At 38.8% G+C, this 23834-nt stretch overlaps 1 protein-coding gene across 1 annotated transcript in view; it reads right to left on the reverse strand.

Moving 5' to 3' along the window:
• Positions 1-19498: 19498 nt before the first annotated feature.
• The window catches only part of ANKRD50 (ankyrin repeat domain containing 50), a 28080-nt gene continuing 23744 nt past the window's right edge, over positions 19499-23834 (reverse strand). Inside the window, exon 5 of the mRNA XM_084886332.1 lies at positions 19499-22466. The gene's annotated coding sequence lies outside the window, so the exon portion shown is untranslated. The remainder of the gene's footprint in view (positions 22467-23834) is intronic.

Consider the following 23834-nt stretch of genomic DNA (forward strand, 5'->3'; position numbering starts at 1 on the left):
GGAATTGCTGGATCATGTAGTAATCCTGTTTTTAACTGAAATCCCCCTACTTTTTTTCCATAGTGACTATATCATTTTTCATTCCCACCCATTTTTCTGCATCCTGGACAACACTTGTTTTCTGAGTAGCCAGCCATCACAATTGCTGAGGTGATACTTCATTGTGATTTTTGTATTTCCTTAATGATTAGTGATATTGAGCATCTTTTTCACAAGCTTGTGGGCCATTTGTATGTCATCTTTGGAGAAAGATGATTTGCTTTAAGATAATCTTTTCACCAGCCTCATATATGCACTACATTTTCTAAACAAAAGACAGAAGAGTTCTTTTTTTAAAAAAATCAGAGTTAACAAGGTTTATTATCAGAATAAAAGATACTTCTCAGCAAATTTTGTTTTGGTTTGCCTGTAGTTTGTTTTCAGACCTAGCTGGGTAGTAAGAGAAAAGAAAGAGTGGTTCATTGCTCATTCCATTGAATTTGCTGGAAATAAAAGCCTGACCTTGGTTTGATTTGATGAGGAAATTCAGGTTGCCTAGGAATGGGTTAGAGATGGAGAAGCAGTAGGTACTAATACCTCAGCCCTGAGTACTCGAGGACCAGCAGAGGGCCTCACTAACCCTGAGGTTGTGATCTTTAGAAGATCACTAGGGATTTCCTGGAAGTCATGAGTCACCTGAACTTCAAAGCTTGAATCATTCTCTTGCTTTCAACTTTATTTTTAAAAAGCCCTCTTTGTTGCTCTTTACCTCACCAGTCTGATAATCTCTTAGGCTTGGTTACAGCCACTTGAACAGGACACTGACTGATTCTTCTCTGCCTTAAAAGTCAGTCCCAGCCTTCTTCCCACATTCTCATCTCCGCTTGGGCTTCCTTGTCCTCAGTCCCTCTTACCAAGGTTCTCTTTTGAGTAGAATTGATCATTTCTTTTCTCATTCTAGGTGTATTATCTGCCGCCTGTTTAATTACTGCACGTACTTGTCTTTTTTCTGGGAACTGCCCCCCTTCTATTTTTGAAGCTATTCTTTTTTTCCACTTATACTTGAATTTCTAATGACTTTTGAGAATAATAGCACCCTACAGTTTTTGTCAGAGTTGATTCATCCAAGGATGAGCCAATCTGAATTTTTCCCTAGGGAGAGAGGAAGTCCCACTCAAGTGGCAGTTTTATGATATATATTTGAAGATCCCAATCCTATGAAAGATCTACAAACAGAAGAGATACAATCAAAGGGTGTCAGGATCCTTAGGCTAAACTGGCTCTGACATTCTATAGTTGGGCAATCCAGCCTCTCAATCCCCACGTTGCCAGAAGTCATTTGAATGGATGCCTTTGCATACCAGAACACACAAAATTAATATGTTTGTCACCTGTCACTATTGCATCACCTTCCTTTTCATGAGATCCAAAATCTGGCCTGGTCGGGCCTGAGTGTCTCCTTGCCTAGCTAGTGTGATCTTCCCACAAGGCTTTACGATTAGACCAGTAATACTCTTAAGTAATTTCAGAGTATTAAACTCCATACATCTTACTGTCATCCAATTATAAGCTTTATTTCTTCACAATAGCTAAATTTAAGTTCATTTCACATTCTCCTTTTCTTCTGTGATATTTAATCCTGGACCTCTGATTACTACTTTGTAATTTTCTCTGAAGCAAATAGATTCCTGTTGTCCTGTGAAAACGTCTCCTAGGAAATAGATTTTCAAAGACATTGCAAGACTTCATTTTTCCTTTCAGAAGATATTTGTAACTAAAATTGGCCCTTCTGCCAAAACAAATTTGGCTCAGTGGATAGAGTGTCTGTCTTCGGACTGAAAGGTCCCAGGTTCGATTCCGGTCAAGGGCATGCACATTGGTTGCAGGCACATCCCTGGTTAGGAGGTGTGCAGGAGTCAGCTGGTCGATGTTTCTCCCTCATCGATGTTTCTAGTTCTCTATCTCTCTCCATTCTTCTCTAAGAAATCAATAATATATACATATCTTTTTTAAAAATTGGCCCTTCGTCATGCAGTTTAGAAGACCTTATATCTGTCTGTACTCACGTTTTCTGATGAAGGGTCTGTGTACACTATCTTGTTCTTTAGGTCAAAACAGAAATTTCACAGAGGTTTTGTATGAGTGGGCATGTTTCTCATCTTCTTCCAGGCCCCTTGGAGTTCACCTGAACTTGGCTTCTGATCAAAGTGGACTTATATTCAGATTAGCTCAATACATTAGGTGTAAAGACAGGAGAACATTCTTAATGTGATGAGTTCTGGGCTGTAGGAGAGGAGTGGTTGTGAGACACAGGAGCTGTTTTGGTTTTGTTATTAATTTTGTAATAAGCACATATCTGTGAGCGATAGGGCAGAGAACAGCACTTTATAAAAGTAAACAGTTCTGTGAACACGCTTTATAAAAGTAAATCAGAATGTGAAGCTTGTAATGAGTCTACAACCAGGGACTTTCAGCAGCTCATTTCCCCGAGCTCTAGCCTCATGCTGATGTAAGGAAACAGTTCAGATAGCTCATGAGAAATACAGCTCTGTACACGCTCAGAAAATCCTTTGTGTTCTTTGTTCCCATTAAAGGTAATCCCAAAGTAGGCCAAAAATCCCAGGGCGACACCTCTAGTCAGTATGTTCACACCTGCTTGCAGCAAATTTCCATGCAAATCCCGAATGTTGGATTGCTCAATATCCACAGACGCAATGCAAGGGCTGGAACAGTCCCAGCAGGCCTCCAGCAGGCCTCCCCATGGGTGACTCCCAAAACCTGCTTATTTGCCAACAGCTGCAATCTTCTGATCTCCAACGTTAAACTTGCTTGGAGCCCAGCCTTTGTTTAGATCAATTAAAGTGCCCTGGGCAAGATGCTGTCTCTTCCTTCCATGGACTTTTTTCCTCTTGAGTTGACAGTAATGTATTTACTATAAAGAGAAACTAACCGATATGAGAAAGCTTATTTGGGGGATTAAAGACCAGGCTGTGTGGTTCTATAAATTCAGCTTTCCTCTCCTCTCTTTATGCATGTGTTGAAAATGTCATTGGAAACTTCTTTTGGGCACCAGGTTCTTGAATCCTGTGTTAGTTGGTGACCAAAGTACAGGGTGTCTCAATAAAGTGTACACACACTTTAAGAGCTGATGGCTCAATTTTGAAAATGAAATTTATTTTAATAAACACTGCCTTTATAATTACTCAAAGTGTGTGTATACATTTCTGGGGGCGGGGGGAGGGGGTGGTTAGGGGGGACGGGAATCCTTTATATATTCTAGCATGTTTGAGGGGAAAAGGAGAATGTTTACAGATCCCAACAATTCCAATTTTGACTGAACTTCTTAGGGAACGTAGGCCTTTTCCTGTCTTATCTGTAAGGTTTGAGGTGCAGGAAACTGACCACCAAGACATTTTAAAGTAAAGTTTATTCCCAGTAATGAGCAGGACTCATTACTGAGGTAGAGAAATCAGAATTGAAGGAGTTGGGAGGGGAGATGGACCCAGTCCGGCTGCCGCCTGGACATAGAGGACAAGCAACATGTGGCTGGTCTGGGGGTCTTTTTAAGGGGAGGAACAGGACAGGGTTGGACCCAGGACAGAACAGGAAGAGGTGGGCTCCAGGACACTTTGGTACGTGCTGATTGGTGGTTCAATGTCTTGGGGATGTCTCTGTGACAGATGCCAGTAATGTCATAACTCTGCCCACCAGTTGGGAGGAAGGAGAACCTTATATTATCAAAATTAGGGAAAGTTTTGAAATTGTTGGTGCCTAGTACAATGTGAAGGGTGAGTGTGGACCTTGATCTTAAGCTGAAAGAAAAGATAGAAGTGACAGGTGAACTGTAGGAGTCCAAATGATAACGTAGTCTTCCATAGGTGATCTCGGTTTGCTTGACTCTTGTCCATAGACCCTAAATTATGACCTATATCTTCAGCTTTTCCTTTAACTTAATATTTACTGATAATAAATACAGAATCTTGGCTCTCTCCTTTTACCTAGTTTGCTCAATTTCTCTAAAATTATTTTTCTTAATCCATTAAACTGTTATAAGGATACATATAAGAGAATTGTATACAATGCACAGTACCTGGCACAGAAGCACTTGGTAAGCAGTGTACTCTCATGATCCCTAGGCTGAGGAGAAAGAGTACCTGTGGGTCTCAAATATTACAAGATATTTGTCTTTAAAAACAAAAAGAAAACCACATGGCCTTTCGGTAAATTAGCCTTTTACCAAAATGCAGGGATTTTCTTCCCACTCTGGCCAATTTACAAGTGCTGCCTGTCCTTTAACTGCCCATGTGCTGGTGTGATGACTCTGTGTCTGGCTTTGCCTATTGGCCTGCCCTAATTAGCCTATTTCTTTGCAAACGTGTCCTCTGATTGCTTTACACCCATGTGTTCTGCCTGCTGTTCTCATTTCCCCGACTCCTGAGCTGATGTTACTATCCTTCAAATTGAGGGCTCCCTGCGGACAGAAACCTGCAGGGCAGCAGGATGAATTTAATCCCATTGTTACTTTATTCTAAACTGCTCAGCGAGCAAAGAGCAACTCCTTATAGAAGGTGTTGCTCCTGAGACCGAAAGGGTAATGAACTGTAAAGCCACATGGCTCAGGCCCCTAAAGGCATATTATAGTGCTCACTTCCTACAAACATGGAAGCAGGGAGGGTGCCATCTCCTGCTGATCCTCTCCTCAGAATCCCCATATAACTAATTCTGTGTCCTAAAAGTCTCCTTTCATTGGGAAAAATATTAACATTTAAGATGAACAAGAAAAAAGGAACATTCTCAATTCCTTGTTGTAGGAAACTGATAGATAGGTATGGTTTAATTTTCCTCCCAGTAATTCCAAAGAGCTGAAACTTGAATCTCAGAAGGTGGGTGGAAGTTTTTGCCTGTGGATTGAAAGAATACACAAGGACAGGTTACACTTTCAACCTGTAGGAAGCTCCATGCCAGGTTTCTTCTTTTCCGTAGGACCTTTCTGTCTATAATTTGATTTAAAGAATTCACCTTCAGTGCAGGCACCTGTCCCTTATAAAAGGCCAGCGGCATTTTATATGTATACCAAGGAAAGACTCTTCTCATGAAAAAAGAAGAATTAAAGCTTTTACGACAAATAAAACTAAAATAATAGCCTGGTTCTTTTCCTTTTCCATACATTCTATTTTTTAAATAAATGTTTTAGGGACAACGGGAGTGGTCATTTGTGATGTTATTATTGGTCAATGTGGACCTAAAGACATCTTTTTTTTCTCAGAACTTGGTGTGCCTTCATCCAACGGCAAGGCGAGAAGATAAAGTTAATTTTATACATTTGGTCCATGGTACAATTCTTGTTGTCCTTTGGCTCTCTTTCAGATTGTAATATTGTAATAAATCAGACACCACTGCAAATCTTGCAATGCTATTTCCATTATAGATTGTTCTCAAAGATAACTATTTTGTTTATGACATGAAATTTCAGAACGTTTCTTCTGAAATTTATTTGGGGGACCCAATGCTATCACTTGAAGAAGTATGTATATGTGTCTCAACTGGAAATCTTGACTTTCAACTGTGAGGTTCATTATTTGTTTCCACAAGTCTCAGCAATCTCTTCATGAGAAATCCCCAATAAATCACATCTCCCACTGCAGGACCAAACCTGCAGTTTCATTTTTCTAAATAGAATATTTCAGAATATCTATTAGTCTTTGAAGAGAAACCTTATTGCTAATGCTCATTTGGCTTTTTCCTCTTTCTTATTTGTCTCTGCTTTACCTGCATTACTAGTGATTCAGGTTGTTTTCCTGAGCAGAATGCAAGGGTGATCTCTTTCTCTAGTTCTTGTCCAGATGGATTCGAAGAATGAAGCCACAGACAGAAGGTGATAGGTGGAAAGGTTGGAAACTTATTGGAAGCTAATACAAACTCCCATGTAGGGAGAAGGTCCCAAGGGGGTAACCTACAAAGACCCCTTTTCTAAGGTTTATAAATGCTGTTGTTCTTTGTCTCTTTAAACACCCTTTTAATTGGACCCCTTCCTCACTTTAGTATCCTATACTCTTCTAATTGGCCACTCTTTTTGCAGAATATCAGCTTCAAGCCTAAACCCCACGGTGGTGCTCCCTTTTTCTCTCCCCCTTGTCTTGTAGCATTTCTCTATCTCCTGTGAACATCTGTTTTCCTCTTTCTGCCATTTGTCAGCATTTCTCTAACTTCTGTGAAAGTTTGTTCCCTTTCTCCCCATACTCTATGGCTTTTCCTTATCTTCTGTGAATGGATGTCTTCCTCTCCCCTTACACTGTGGCACCTTTTTTATTCTCTGCAAATATATGCCTTCTAGCAGCTCCAAGCCCTCACCTATGCCTTCCTCCCCCAAGCTCCCTCTTCCTTCCTAAAACTTCCTATACCTGCCTACGTTATCCCTAAAATTCCTTTCACTAGCATGTCGCCCATCAGGTATAAAATTGTATAGCTGTATGCACTACAATTGATTCTGCTTAGTCAGGGGGGGAAAAGTTGTCTGCACACAAAAATCCATTTAGCTGTTTGATGGAATTAACTGTCCTAAGAAATCCATTAATTATCAATCAGTCTGCATTTTATGAAGGAATTTGCTATCGGTTAAACTGAATATAGACTGAACATACATAGGCTGGGTCAAGATACCAGAAAAGGCTATACAATGTGTATAAACTTGGAGAGCTAAAAAAATACTTTTCTTCCCGCCATCTAAGTTTTATGTAGTTGGGTTAATAATTCAAAAGACATAGAGCAGATTAACAGAAGAAAATCAAGTTTGAATACATAGGTACACGGAATTCACATAAGCATGAACATTCCAAAGATAGTGAGGTAAAAATGGGCATATACCGACCGGTATGTCATTTTGGTTGAAAGAGAAGGAGGAGGAGAGGAGTCAGGGGTCTAAGATTCCAAAGGGAATAGGCAACAGGGAATAGGCAGTAAGTAGCTGAGGAAGAGCAAAACTTACCTGCAGGTAAATCTTTACAAAGCAACTCAGAAACCATAGAACCTGCAGGTGATCCAGTCAAAAGCCCCGCCCCCCCCCCCCCCCCCCCCGGAGCCTTTCCCATCTAATGACACTCCATCCACTGAGCCAAACCAGTCAGGGCCCCGTCTAGTTAATTTCAATTAGGCAAAGGTGAATAAGCTAAGATTTCCTTCATGGAGCAGGTTTTTCCATGTGAATCTCTTGGTCAGGAAAGGGGGAGGTTCAAGTCTTTTGGAGTTTAGTAAGCAGCTTAACATCAATATCTCAAAAGACGGTTTTAAGGGGGCAAAACTTGGTCCCCTTCAGACTAAAAAGTTAAATAAAAACTGTTCACACTCAGATCATCGATGACGACAGAAATGATTAATGAGTGAATAAGGAGCGTTTATTTGGTGCAAGTCACTTAATTTAGAATATAATTTGCTAAACTTAGCAAGTCATGCGGGGGGGGGGCGGGGGGGAGAGAAGAAAAACGCAATGAACATTTGTTTAGTGCCTCAACAGGTGTTTCGCATGTTAACTCCTTTCATCTCCACAACCTCGCAGGGAAGGTATTATTATCTTCAATTTGCAGAAGGGAAGCTTAAGCTGAGAGAGGTTAAGTAATTTGCCAAAGGGCATAATGCTAGGAAATGGTAGATACTGGATTTGAGATTAAGCCTGACTAAAAAGCTCATAGCTTCCCTGTGGCCTGCCGCTTAGGCAGGAAGCAGTTTCGCATCCTTAGCTAATTCGTGGGGTTGCACCCAGGGTACCTACAGTGATGTTATGATGAGTCACCGTGGCCTCGCTCCAGCCAGTGTACACATTGACAGGTGAGGTCTACTTACATGCAGGAAAAAGATTAAATGGGCCCCCGTGAATAAATGATATTTTAAAATACTGAGTTGGAAAATAAGTTCAAAAAATCGAATGAATGTGTTTCATTGGTTTTCTTTTTGAATCGGGAATAAATGCCCTTAGTAAATAAATAAGAGGTATCCTCCTCCTCCTCTCAGATGTAAACCCTTGTTTCATGCAGACCTCGATGTCATTCTTACAAAAGGTAACAAGATACACGTTGTTCAGCACCAGGCTTTTTATCTCACATGACAGAATGTCTTGGAGATCTTTTATTGTGAATAAATTGTTTAGATCAGTCTCCTACCAACAGACACGTTTTTCCAATTTCTTGCCATTTCAATTTTTGTTTCTTTGCAGTACAGTCACATTTTGTTGGGTAACTCTCTCTTTCAATGAATAAACTAGTTCCTTCATCATTTCCAACATGTTTAGGCATATCTGTAGGTAAACTATATCAAAGAGGGATTTCTGAATCAAAGAGTAAATGAATTTGCAGTTTTCTTACCTAATAACTAAATGGCTTTCCTTAGGGGCTGGAGCTGCTTGTAGGTCCACCTGCAGTGTGTGAGCATGCGATTTTCTCAGGGACTTTCAAAAAAGAGGCTTTTTTTTTAAAAAAAAAAAAATCAAATTTGGGAAATTTTGCCATTCTGATAGAGCACAAAAAATGCTGATGGTGTATTTCTTCCAGTATATGTGGTACTTGGTTATGGGTTATATATGTGGAAACCACTGTAAATAACATATTACTGTGTACCTTACCGCTTCATTGAAATGTGTCATTGCTTATGGTGGTTTTCAGTTAATTTACTTAGACTTTTCCAAGTAGGTGATGACAGTGTCTGCACAAAGTGATAACTTTACCTTCTTTACACACTCAACCTTTTCTTTTTTTTCTAATTATGGTGGCTACTGACTTTAGAACAATATTAAATAATAGTGGTGACAGTGAACCTTCTTGACTAATTCTTGACTTTCATGGGATGTAGCTCATATTTCTTCATTAAGCATTCCGCATCTAATCATCCATTTTTGTAAAATGTCACAAGGATTTGTCACTGGGAGACAAGGAAACAGTACAATGACATGTTCTGTTGTTTGTGGGTGAAATAAATCACAGGTACTCAGTGACCATCACCAACAGGCCCTGAGTGAGGTGACATGATGATCATCATATATAGCTGTATGTGCTTGGAGATTTATAGACTGAAGGGAGAGCAGTGAAGTTTTCACAGAACTATTATATAAAAAAAAAAATGGAAAAACAGTGTGTGTAAAAACTTGGAAAACACAAAGAGTCTATTGTCTTTTAAATAGAATGAGTCCAGATAAAGAATAAATGAGAACTCAACACCATTATAACTAAAATGAAAAGTTTGCTTATATTTGAGAAAACTCGCCCTGAGATTGATTATTCTTAGACAAGAGGCCTGGTGCACAAAATTTGTGCACTCTGGTGGGGGAGTTTCTTAGCCTAGCCTGTACCCTCTCACAGTCTGAGAGCCCTTGGAGGATATCCGACTGATGACTTAGGCCCAGCAGTCGGATATCCTTAGCACCACTGCTGTGCTTGCCAGCCGTGAGCCTGGCTTCTGGCTGAGTTGTGCTCCCCCTGTGGGATTGGGTTGAAACTGTCTCTCTGACATCCCCCGAGGGATCCCGGATTGTGAGAGGGCACAGGCCAGGCCAAGGGACCCCCACTGGTGCATGATCAGGGCCGGGGAGAGATGTGGGAGGTTGGCCAGCCGGGGAGGGACCACAGCAGGGCTCTAGGGCTTGTCTGGCCCATCTTGCTCAGTCCCAATCAGCCAGACTCCAGCAGCAAGCTAACCTACCAGTTGAAGCATCTGCCCCCTGGCTGTCAGTGCATGTCATAGCAAGCCATTGAGTGGCCTTAGCATATTATTAGCATATTACACTTTGATTGATTGATCGGCCAACCGGTCTGACTGGACACTTAGCATATTAGTCTTTGATTATATAGGACTTACTTCTTCATATAGAAACAGACCTTTTAGATATTAAGATATGCTTATGAATAAAAGGAAATTCAATAATATTGTTTTGTCTGTATACATTCAAGGTTCATGTCTGTTTCATACCTGTTGTGGTTCTATTTTTATCTCCATTTGAAAAATTTGATAAAAACTGCTCATGATAGGGATATACGCTACTGTTTCCTGTACTGATCTCTGATGGGAAAACAGGTATCTTCCTTTGGTAGTGTGACAGGTTGGAGAAAAAAATATGATCCACTTCCCTTTGAAATAATCAAACTTCACTGTGGATTCCCTTGTGGGAAAGGAAGAATGTTAGAATAATCCATGGGAAAAGTAGAATGTAAAATCTTAGCGGTTGAGGCAGGGATAGAAATCCTTTAGCTTGGATTAAGATCTGTCCTATGACTGAGATTAAATGTACTGAGTCACTCTATTAAAGAAGGAAGTTGAGCTAGATGACACAAAGCTATGTGTCACAACCAGGGTGGATTTTCAAAACTGCCAGGAAGTGATATGATGGCCATCTGGGTTTGGAAATCCACTGAACCAAGGTAAATTCTACAGCAAAATTATTGTTTTAAGCAGGACTGTAACAACATCCATTGCAGATATAAATGCTATTTCCAGCTAACAATCCACTGGAAAAGTCAGAGCTCTTTAACCAACCTATATATACATTTCCAGACTTTAGAGAGAGGTTTTTTGTTTTTTTATTATTATTATGATTGCTCTTTATCCATTGGAAATTCTGGATCACCTTTAAATTTTTGTTCTTAAGCATTCCCTTAAGAGTGTATTTTACTGAAATATATCCTGAATTGTAACCCTTCATGCAAGAAGTTAAAATTTTCTTTGCTATATTGTGAAGAATTTCATTAGTCTGAAATAATTCATTGTTTAAGATTTGAATAGGGCCACTATAAAAAAATTGAGGAAATCCTTTAGACAAAGATTCTATATGACTTTATAAGTGATAACACATATCTTGCTTAACATAAAGTTTTATTTTCTTGTTGAGTTTTCATTGCTTAATTTTCAAAAATAATGAGTAATCTTTCTTTCCCTTAAAATATCTATTTTAAATTCCTTGGATAGAAGGTTTTAAATTATTTATGTAGAAGCATCCATTTACATGGGCTAACTGCTTGAGGACCTGACTTGCACTTTAGTCTATATTAACATAAGCTTCAGTTAATAAACAAGTTTACCTTCAGATTGTTTTTTATTTTCTATAATACTTACTTTTACCCTTATACCAACTGATATGGTTTTAAAGCAGAAACCAAGGACCATTCCTTTGGATATTCCTGAGAGGCACTTTACAGGAGAAATAGATCTAGGGACACTCACGCACTTGCCCATCTTCTCCCATTAAAGTTCTAGGGTGTCGCTCTTGGCTCAAGTCCCATACTGACAGCACTTCCGTCACTGTCCTGTGGGAGGGGCCAGGCTGACAAGGACAAAGATTGGCTTCTTTTCTCCCAGGAAGTACCTGTGAGCTTGGACAGAAAAAGGTGCCTATATTAAACATAATGAGGTTTGATGGGGAAAATATTTCAAAGCATGATGGCCCGTTTTCTTCCATCTTAGGAAGCAGTGAAAGGCCCAGGCGTGGTGGTTATGGGGATTCATTCCAAAGAATAGCCCACTATGTGCAGTGACCATTCTGCCACTAAAGCGATGGCATGAAGCTGGTCTCTTGGTTGAATTCCAAACTGAGCGCTGCCTGATTTGCACATGTTCCTGCATCTTCTCTCATTAGTACATCTATGTAGTTCTTCCAGTTCTGCCAAAGAGATGGAGGCACAGACTGACACAGTTCTCACCCTGTCATTGGTACCACAAGCCTGCCTGACCCGCACCAGCAACAAACGACAATCAGGGTTTGAGATCTCCTCTTACACCAGCACCATCATGACCACGTGTTCTCTCTCAACCTATAAAACTCAACTCTCTCAGCTCTGGGTCCCTAATCTTATCTTATCTGCTAGTCCCTTTGAACTTGAGTTCTAATGTTTTGGACATTGACCCTTTTCTTCATTTTTGATTTGTATCAGACATTCCTCTGTCAATGTCTCTTTGTCCCTCCCAACTCATCCTCTGACCTTATTGGCAGACAATTCTCCATGGAGGTCTCATGTTTCTGCCTATCTTGTGACATCTTTTTTTTTTTTTTTTTTTTTTTTTTTTTGTAGCAAATAACCTTAGAAATATGGTATCCTCTTTCAGTGCCAAGGGAAGACTTTTTCCCCCCACCATCCGAGATAATAAAGACAATGGCTCTCTTTAAGGCAAAGATTAAGATTGGGCAAGTTTGCTAGCAGTCCTTTTCTACAACTGAGAATCTCCAAGGCTCAGAGTTCCTTAGGTGTGATGCAGAATCACTGTGGAGCATGAAGCATCTTTCTGGGCCTGCCTCTGCATCATCGCTGTAGAGCTTGTGAACAAATCGAATGCAAACAGGAAGGTCATGATGCTACCTGCTCTGAGTGATACAGTTTTTTCTTTCTGACCCAAGTCTCGTGTCTTCTGCTGGCATCTATGAAACTGACAGGCTGACTTGTGAGCTTGTGAGTGAGGTAAAAGCAGTGTCATCACAATTCTTGATATGCCTCAGCTGACATAAGCAGTATAGCTGACATTTTCTAGTGTTTATTTCCCTTTCCAAATTGCACCCGATTCCCTCATGAGAATTCTGTATTCCCTATTGGATACTATCTCATGAATGTAATTAGGTATTCTGTCCTTTCCTAGGTAAGAGATGGGGGCATGATCTGAGCTAACCTCGCTGGAACTTAAACAGAGTGACACAAAGAGTGGAAAACTGCTTGCCACTTGGTTGGAAAAGCCCTGCCACTCACACATGCTATAACGTGGGTGAATCTGAATCCCTTAAACAAATATTTCCCACTATTTCTGCCCATCCTTTATCTAGAATCTATACTTTAATTGAACTCTACCTGTGACCAGACCAGGTTCCAACCATTTCCCATGAATTTTGTGAACTTTTAATATCCTCAGAATACATTTCCTTTAGCTTGAGTTGGGAGTCGATTGCTGTTTGCCTTAACCAAAGGGGGTGGTGTATATATATTAATAAAAGAGTAACATGCTAATTGACCATACCTTTATGATGTCCATCAGCCAATCAGGAGTGGATATGCAAATTAACCCAACAAAGAAGGCAGGTTAATTTGCATACATAGGCACCTAGTGGCCAGGGGTGGGGAGGGACACCATGGTGATGACACAGGCATTCCACACCACTCCAGCGGCTTTGGGCCTCTGGGCAGTGTGGGAAGGTGGAAAGGCAGTTCCGGGCCAGAGCAGAAAGTCGGCTCCAGCCAGAGCGAAGGTGGTGCTGGCAGCCAGGAGAAGGAAGGTCCATTCTTACATGAATCTTTGTGCATTGGGCCTCTAAAATATATATATACACCGTGTGTGTGTGTGTGTGTGTGTGTGTGTGTGTGTGTATGGTTAATATGCAAAGTGTCCCTTCAGGAGTTTGACGGGGAGAACAGGAGTACAATCACTCACTATGATGTGTGCTGACCACCAGGGGGCAGTGCGAAACATGGCAAAACAAGCAGAGGAGGGGCACTAAGGGAGTGAGGGAAAAAGGAGGCAGGGAGGTGGGCCAACTGTGCCATGGCAGCACGCAGTTGTCAAGGGAAGGGGAAATGCAGGGAACCTGATCAGCCCTGATCGCTGGCCAGGCCTAGAGACCTTACCCATGCACGATTGCATTCACTGGGCCTCTAGTTCCAACATAAACAGCCAGTCTAGTTCTATCACCGCACAAAGCTAAAATATAAATCCTTCGTGGGCAAAAACTTTGTTTTTCTTGTTTATTATTTTTGATTATGGTAACTAGCAGATATTAAATATTCAAAAAAAATTATTGGCTAAATAAATGATCTTACTTTCAATGAGAAGTTTCTGCCACTGAATATCTGCATTATTGACCACAAACAATTGTCCAATATAGAAATTAAAATCATTTGAACCCAAGGGGATGAAGATATAAGTTCTCTTTGCATTTATGTGAAGCAAGTCTAATAGTTCTCAGTGGTCAATGAACTCTGAAAATCATTCCTTATTAAATAAGAATTTAGCCAAAACCGGTTTGGCTCAGTGGATAGAGCGTCGGTCTGTGGGCTGAAAGGTCCCAGGTTCGATTCCAGTCAAGGGCATGTACATTGGTTGTGGGCACATCCCCGGTAGGGGTTGTGCAGGAGGCAGCTGGTTGATGTTTCTAGCTTTCTATCCCTCTTCCTTCCTCTCTATAAAAAATCAATAAAATATTTTAAAAATAAATAAATAAGAATTTAGCTAGAAAGTAAATGCGATTACAATTAAGTAGAAAAATTAATAAATGTGAAAAATACAAATTAAAAAAAATATATAGGAATAGTTTAATGATTTAGTGATTTAATAGTTTAATAGTTTAATGATTTTTTTTTGTACAAATCTAATGAGATATAACCCATAACTTTAAAACAAGGCAAAATCATAGTCTTGATTAATTTTTGTCATCTCAACTGGGTTCTTTTTCTTTTAGACTCTTTCTTTTTTTTTTGTTTTAAAAATCACATTTTATTTTATTTTTCATCCTGGTATACTTTTATATCATCATGTTTATTTCATTTATAGTGAGCTACAGATCCAAAAGTTTCCATTTCAACTTCTGTTAAAATTTATATCAAATGAATTATTCCTAGGCCTCTGATCAAATGCCTATTGTTATTGCCCCAAAAGAATTCATGGTGGATTCTCAGAGAAAGGGTTGATCAAGCAGGGATGTATCTGTGATGTGGAATGGGGCTGACAGCCCAGAGGTTCTCCTTTCGCATCCCTGAGAACTGCTGGTTGTCCATGCTTGCTGGATAATTAAAGGACAAATGGATATATTTTCTTGACTTTAGTGACAGCTACCAAGTTTGTCTTAAAAGTATCAACTGAATTCAACTTAATTGTTTCTAAGACAAAGAGGTCAGGTTAGGTTATCAGCAAGAGCAATCAAGCAGTCAACCACATATGTTTACACTAATAAGCAATGGCTAATTTGCCTGTTTTTCTCCTTTATTCAACACAAATTGAGTCAATAGAACAGATGGTAGAGGAATCAGTGATAAGAAAATATATACTATTTTGTACTGAGTTTGATCCCTCTTTGAGCTTGGATAAGCCAAGAATATGTTTTAACAAGTGGCCTAACATAGCAGAATTTAAATGTTTCTCACTACACAACTCCTTTTGAATGAAAAGGAAGTGCAATAAAAAGAATAGTCTTGAACACTTATGAACAACACAATTTAAAAGATACAATCATGAGTAAGATTCGATTACTGCCTACACCAAGACTAACTCAGGAGAAAAGAAAATAATGTGTTTAGCACAAGGCTGAAAAAGAACCATAAATGACAATATGAAATACAATAGTAATTAAAGAGAAGTGCTCTCTGGCTTGGAGACTGGGACAGAAATCAACGTGAGCAGCAAAATATAGCTGTGAAGGAGCACGGAACATTCTAGCAATAGCAAGTGGTCTGTGGGAAGGAAATGGGAGCAGGGGGTGGGGTGCACATCCAGTGGACTGGATGGGGAAAGGAAATAGAAGCAGCAGCAGCTGGAAAGACAGGAGAGAAGCAGCCTGTGAAGGGCTTTCCGTGCTGTGCAATCACAGTGCCGTTCTGTAAGGAATGACAGCTATTGCAGGTAGAGAGGGAGATGCATACCGTCATCGAAGTCATGTTCTGAAAAGATAATTGGTGGCTCCATGAAGGACAGACCACAAAGGAGACAGACTGAAGGCCAGCTGGAGTCTGCACTGTGATCACAGCCGTGCTTTAAGAGAATGCATCTACCATTGATCTGTAGGGTTGAAGAAGGCACAGCACAGAGGAAACGAGTCTTGGTTAAGGGGGTTCCGGGAGAACTACTACACATTTGTCCGAGTGGCTATAAAAAGTGACAATGCTGATTGTTGGCAAGGATGGGAAGAAATCAGAGTACACATGCATTGTTGATGAAATATAAAATGGCACATCACTCTGGAAAAGTTTGGTGGTTTCTTATGAAACTAAACATGCAATTGACATGTGACCCAACAATTGCACTCCTGGACATTTATCCTGGAGACATTACACCTTATGTTCAACAAAAACCTACACACGGATATTGATAGCAACTTTATTCAGAATAGCTCAAAACTGGAAACAGTCTGCGTGTCCATTAATAGGTAAACAATTAAATAAACTGTGTACATACATACCATGAATGCTACTCAGCAATTAAAAGAAAAGCCAATGATACAAAGGACTGGATAAACTTCAAGGGAATGCAGCTGGGTGAAAAAGCCCGCTTATAAAGGATATGGACTCTATGATTTCATTTACATAACAAGTTTGAAATAACAGAATTATGGAAATGGAGACTAGATTAGTGGTTGCCGGGAGGTAGGAATGGAGGGGCTGGGCAGGAAGCAGGAGAGCATGGTTATAAAAGGGCAGCAGGAGGGCTCCTGGTAGACATGGAGCTGTTATGTACTGTGACTGTGCTAGTGGATACAGGAACGTATGCATGTACTGACATGGAATGAAACTATGTGTGCATGTTCACACACAGAAATGAGTACAAGTAAAATGGGAAATCCGAGTAACACTCGGATGGTGTCACTGTCAGTATCCTGCCTGTGATATTGTTCTGCAGTTTCACAAGATGTGACCAATGGAGGAAACTACAGGACGGGTACTTAGGATCTCTGTACCATTTCTCTTGTCTGCATATGTGTCTACAGTCGTTTCAATAAAAATTCCCATCAAGAAGACTGACAGTACCAAGTGTGGGTGACAATGTTGAGAAACTGGAAATTTCATCCATTGTTGAGAATACAAAATGGTACCACCACCTTTTAAAGTGTTTGGTCAGTTCCTTATAAATGTAAACATACATGTACAGCAACCCACTAATCCCACCCAAAACGGATGAAACCATATGCTAACAAATATCTAAACACACATGCTCATAAGAGCATTATTCATAATCACCAACAATGGGAAACAACTCAAGTATCTATCAGCATGTGAATGACAGACATGGTGGTACAGCATTAGAGTGGAAAACTAACTGGCTGCCACTCAGCAGGAAAAGCCATACCACCCACATGTGCTGCAACATGGGTGACTCTCAAAACACTAGGCTAAGTGAGATCAGCCAGTCACAAGAGTGCCTATCTGACTTTACTTAGAGACAATTCTGAAAAGGCAAAATTATCAGAAATCAAGACCAGTGGTTGCCAGAGGCTGGGGTGAGAGGAGGGAATCGATTTTAAGGGGCATGCGTAAAGAAATCTTGTGAAGTGATAGAGATATTGTGTATCTCAACGGCAGTGGGGTTTCTGTTGTATAGACTTGTCAAAACTCATCAAACTGTCCTTTAAAAATATGAATAAGATTTCATTCTTTTTTATGCCGAGTAATATTTCATTGAATATACTCTGTTTCCCCGAAAATAAGACAATGTCTTATATTAATTTTTGCTCCCAAAAATGCGCTAGGTCTTATCTTCAGGGGATGTCTTATTTTTCCATGAAGAAGAATATGGTACACATTTATTGTTAAATGAAAATAAAGGAAATTTATTACCTGTATACGGTATGGTAGTACAGTAGTTGTCGACACAAACCAGACAAACTGTGAATCCTACAGTATCAAGAATTTACTCATTTATTCAATGACAATCATGTCATCATCTTCTGGAACATCATCATAACAATCCAATTCCTGAATTTCCGGGTGAATTTCTTGTGACTCCATTTCTTTCAGAATCAGTGGACCAAATCTCTCATGTTTAGCCTAGGGGGGCCTTATTTTCGGGGGATGCCTTATATTTCACTCAGTAGGAAACCTGTAAGTAGGTCTTATTTTTGGAGGATGTCTTATTTTCGGGGAAACACGGTACATACCACAATTTTTACCCACCTCCAGGCTGGCAGGGGGGAACAATTGAGAATGACCAGGTCGGCAGGAGGGGCAGTGAGGAGTGACAAGGTCGGTCGGTTGGCAGGGGTTGGGGAGGGGAAGTTGGGGGTGACCAGGCTGGCAGGGGGAGCAGTTAGAAGTGATCAGGCAGGCATGAAGGTGAGCATTTAGGAGCCATCAGTCCTGAGTGTGAGAGGGATGTCCGACTACCGGTTTAGGCCCAAGGGGACCCAGTTTGGAGACGGTGCAGGTTGGGCTGAGAACTCCCCCCCTACTTTCTCCCCCCATGCACAAATTTCATGTACTAGGCTTCTAGTCTCTATATAAAAGATTAATATGCAGTGTTTTCTCAGGAGTTCTACTGGGAGTTTGATCACTTGCTATGATGTGCACTGGCTACCAGAGGGTGGTGCAGAACAAAGGAAGGCCCTGGCTGGCAGCTGAAAGGCCCTGATCAGCCAGGCCTAGGGATCCTACCCATGCTCAAATTAATTTCATACACCAGGCCTCTAGTATTGTAATAACTATAGTGTCAAATGTGTACTTAAAATATTGGTGGGGTCACTTTGTAAAGTAGATGATTGTCTAACTGCTATGCTGTACACCTGAAACTAATACAAAATAATAGTGAATATCAATTGTAATTGAAAAATAGAAGTAAAAATAAGAGTGGAAACATAAATATACAATAAATTTCAAATGGCTCCATTTTAATTTGGATGATTTTAATTTTATTATAACAGCAAAATAGGCAAGCAGGGGCCTTCTCCTGAAAATAAGATTAGTGGCATATATTTTCATGATGACTGAAATTTTCCCAGAAATTCAGGAATCTAAGCCTTCAGTGTGTATCTCAGTACTATTAGTTGGAATCCTTCCAAGTACTAGAGCAAAGGAGTGAAAACATTAGTCATTGCCAAGTTCTCAGTGTATTTTTTTGGACCACCAGCTAGAAAATTCAATGTTTATTTAGTCAACCAGTCTGTTTTAAATTTTTCTATGTAAATCAACCATTTGTGTTTAAACATTAAATCATTTAAAATAAGGTTTCTATTAATTCAACAAAACTTATAAAGAATATAAGGTAATTACTGAACCCTGTAATTACTGTAAAATTACCTAACAAAAAAAGACCTTGCTGGCCTTTTTAGAAACCTCTCTTTGGAGTAATAGAACACACACACACACACACACACACACACACACACACACACACTGTGCTCTGGTTTGGGGAGCAGAAGGCCGTGAAGAAGTGACTCAAGTTTACTGAGTGAAGAATACACAGAAATTTATTTGGAAAATGAATGACCATGTTCGCAATAAAACTCCCAAATATCAAATGCAAGATGGCCATAATATTCTGACGGTCAAGGAGCATACATGCACACAATTTATTGGATTACTGCAATCTCGCAGACACGACACCTAACATGGGGAGACATTGTGTAAGCCAGGAGAAACAAACAGTATGTCCTTGCAGAAGCTTTAGGAAGACTTATAGGCTAGATCTTTTTCTCTTCCTTCCTTTGGAAAGTAATCGTGTCTCATTTTTAAAAAAATAGTTCCAAATTCATTTGCTCAGTATTTATTTAAACTAAGTTAATAATGTAAAACAAGTAACAGTTGTTTTATTGTAAACATGTCATGCATGTTCTATTGGCTCAAAAATAAAATTAAAACAAGATATCCTCTGTAAAGCAAATATATTTATTATGCACTTTCATATACATAGGGATTTTTGCTTAATATAATACAAGGAATAAAATAAAACTTTTACATTGTGAAGTTCAATGTACATTTTAGGCTATTTACATACCTCAAACCAACGGAGAAAAAAAAAGTATTTGTAACTACATTTGCTGAGACATGTAAATGGAGACATGAAGCAAAACAAACATTTGCATAGCCAGACAATATTAAGAAAAATATTTACTCCTGTTTTTTTAAGTAGGAATTGTTTTTGGTGAAGGTTCCAGTAGGAGAGGGGCAAGGGCTGAGGGATAAAAGATACTGTGTGCCACACAGTACAGAGTTCTGGTCAGACCTTTCCTACAGGCATTCAGATTTCCATTCTTCAGAACTGTGCTCTTTATCACTCCCCTTTTACCACCTCATGACTTTTAGGGATGGACACGGATGAGATATTATAAAAACGTTATAAGCACATGGCATCATAGGTGTGTAGTGGCATCAAGTGATTTACAAAATTTAAACATTTTAATTCTTAAAATAGCTATTTAGGAGTTATAGTTGGGGGACTATTTTTACTCTTGTTAAGGATGAAAAGCCATTTTCCATCATAGTATTAAGTCAGTACAGGAAGAAGTCAGCAGTCGGGCATCTTGGCACCCTCTCACCCTCAGCCTGACCAAAGGCCGTGTTTGTCCTGTTCCAAACATAATATAAAAACATCATATCGAAAATCTTTTTTTCCCCAATAGGTTCTCTTCCTACCAACTGTCTCAAGTGGTACTATAATGTGAACATGAAAACATTTAGCTCTTTGAAAAACATAAATCCCTTATGTAATGAGTCATATCTTTGCCCTTTGGCCACAAGGTGCATTTTTTTGTAAAACAAAAAACAAACAATAAAATTAAATAAATACAATTCCAATAATTCAAGGTTAATAGAAAAACTGGCAGCTTTCAGGGTTCTCTTTCTAAAAAAAATACACCTAATAAAACATTAGAGCTTCATCTTCTACAGTAATGTAAATGTACTGTATTTGAGATATGAGTAAGATTGGTTCTCTTAATAGTGTATATTCATATTTATTAATAGAATCATTAACACTTCTAAGGCTATTTTGCAAGAGTCCTATTAAGTGTATTTAATAAATGTCCCATAGGGACAAAAAATTCAATACTTGAAACATTCACATTCGAGTTATCCATATTGCCATGTCACCTTAATAGCGAGTGAACTTATTAATGCATTTCCTACTCCTGATTATGACTTGATGACATAAAAAGAGTGCTGCTGACTTTAAAAAACAAAAGCAAAATGAAAAGCCTTACATAAAGATCCAAGTGAAACATTTATCACAACCAATTCCACGTTTGTTTCTGTGAACAATGCACTACATGTGTATCCTTCATTTAAGATGACATTACTGACCTCTGTTCCCAAGACATTTTCTAAATATTCTCTTCCAATAGTAAGTTTTGTGCTAAATCTCCAAATTCTCTTTCCTCATTCCTCCTTCTTATCAACAATATATGGAAAGAACAGAACTTCTGGATTTTGTGAGATTTTTCAGGGCTTATTTAAATATCAAACCCACACCCTTGGCTTCTAAGTACATTCTAACCTTTCCAGACATACTCACTCAACTGTCCCCCTGGGTTAGAGTCCCTCTAGGAGGCCAAGGCTGTGGGTCACATGCTCCTGAGCTGGTCAACTTTGTTTTCCTTGGACATAGACCTCACCCTTAACTATAGCATTCAATCATCCCACAGACAATTGTTCAAAGAAGAAAGCAGGAAAGAGTATGTGGACAAAAAATTACTGTTTATCAAATACCAATAAAAAAATACACGTGTTATGACTGACAGGTTAGTGGTATCATCTGTGAAGGACAACACTTACTACATTCAAGAATATTCATCAAACTAACCACTAAAATTGATCCAACTGATTTTGAGTGGGGGCTATTTCCATCATGCAGTGATTTACAAAATAGAGGCAACTGAGAAAGAAACCAGCATTAAAATTCACACTGGTAAATTGTATTTGATTCAACTGGACGGTAGAGATAAGGGTAGTCAATGAATTGTTCAGGGATCAAAAATCTACCCCCAGAGACAGGCATGGCTCCTCCCACATACACGTGCGGCTGCAGTGTGTCTGTCCTGAGACTTCCATGCCTCGAGAATGACAGTCTTTTTGAAGGTGGAATGATGAGAGAATGGAAGGTGAAATTGTACCTCATTGAAATGAAACAGAACTTTGTTCTGCCTATAGTCTTTTTCTTTTTGACACATTTAGCCAGAGATTAGGAGGATTCTACTGGGAAATCCAAATTTAAACTACTTAGAGCAGCTCCCTAAAATACTAGAAATTATTTTTACATCTATGAAGAAACCATTTTCCTTTACCTCAATGGCATTAAATAGAAACTCATTTTCAACCAATGCTGAAGGTGTAGTGAGTATAAATAGTTGCATGATTTATTTTAATGAGTGACATTTTTAAAGATATAGGAAACAAGCCACACACTACAGCAATACAAATGTGACTGAAACAGTAGGCTTAACTTTTGTTTGCCACAAAAAGAAAAAAAATAATAAATACAAGGAACACTGCCTTTCATATATATTTGATCATGGCACATGCACATTTATCAAATCTTAACTTAAAATACTCAAAAATTTTTCAGCTTTTATCAGGGAACTGCAGTATATACCTGCATTTTAAAAAAAGTGCTTATTCTTGTGTAGTGAATACAAAGCACACTAAATGAAATTTTTAAGCACAAAGGGTTACACTGAGAAGGCAGCCTTGCTATTTAGGCACATTACAGTAATTAAGGTAACTGAACTGCAAATATCACATTCTTCTTTTTTTCCAGCAATCAACAGGCATGTTATGTTTCCATCCAGTAGTTGAAGAACCACTCCAATCACAATGTCTTCTGTCTCACAGAACAGGAAACTAATGCAAAAGTTAAAAAAATAGATTAATTTCTACATTATACTTATTATTTTAACTACATATAATTTTAAAACCCTATAAGACTATATAAGCTTACCATGTAAAGAACAAAGTAGATTATCTGAGGTTCATTATTTAACTTATAAACCACTTTTAAAGATTCCACAAAACGTTTACCTTAATTCATGTGTTTTCCTGTTTAATATACATATTTATACTTTGCCTTTACAAAAGATATCATGAGAGTGGGAGACCGGATACTATCAGAACTTAAGTATTTTTTTTAAAAAAAACAACAATGGGGAATGAATTAAGTACTTTATACATATTATTTTTTAATGAGCTTTGACCAGTTGTTCCTAGATTCACATGGAAATGTTTACTATTAGAAGATATAGCAAAATTTATGATAATTTGTCACCTAATACTATATCTCCAAAGACAAAAGAAGCATAAGAAAGAGATTTCCATTTGCTAAAAGGAAAAAGTACAATAGAGGATAAAAATAATTAAGCAAACTGGGAAAACATACCTGTAATAAAAGTAGGAAAATATTCCTAATGAAATCTTTGATCTATCTCTAATATCAGAAATGTGCTTTTTAAAAAGTATCGATAATAAAAAATCATGTTATCTATTTTCCCATTAACTTCCCTTATATAATTAATGAATCATCCACTGAGGTGGGAAGAAGAAAAAGATGTTTTTATTTAATAAATATGAATTTATTTTCAAGGTTTAAACATTTAATTCTTATGTCTAATTATAGTGGGACCTAAACACTCGCTTGCCAATATAGCCATTAATCTTTCCACCCCCATTCCTGGTGTGTGCAAACTTTACTCGAAGAGTCTTAACAATCTGTCCTACTAAAAATTACCTTTTGCTGATTAAATCTTGGACTCCTTGAATGAAAAGTTAGGAATTAATATTTACTATCTATCTACAAAGCACTACATACACTATTTTATTCAAACCAAGGAGTATTATAGAAATAGCCCCTCTCCCCGTTACCATCAAAGAAATTTTAAGAAGGAAAATGACTGTATAAGGAATTCTTGCCGAAACCAGTTTGGCTCGGGGGATAGAGCGTCGGTCTGAGGACTGAAAGGTCCCAGGTTTGATTCTGGTCAACGGCATGTACCTTGGTTGCAGGCACATCCCCAGCAGGGGGTGTGCAGGAGGCAGCTGATCGATGTTTCTAACTATCTATCCCTCTCTGTAAAAAAATGAATATATATATATATATATATATATATTTTTTTTTTTAAAGGAATTCTTAATCTGAGATCCATAAATAGTACATTCATTCATTTATTCACTTACTCAACACCTTTTTACTGAGAAACTACTGTAAATCCAAGCAGT

This window comes from Pipistrellus hanaki (genome assembly GCF_964339955.1).
Source record: "Pipistrellus hanaki genome assembly, chromosome: 5".
Taxonomy (NCBI): Eukaryota; Metazoa; Chordata; class Mammalia; order Chiroptera; family Vespertilionidae; genus Pipistrellus; species Pipistrellus hanaki.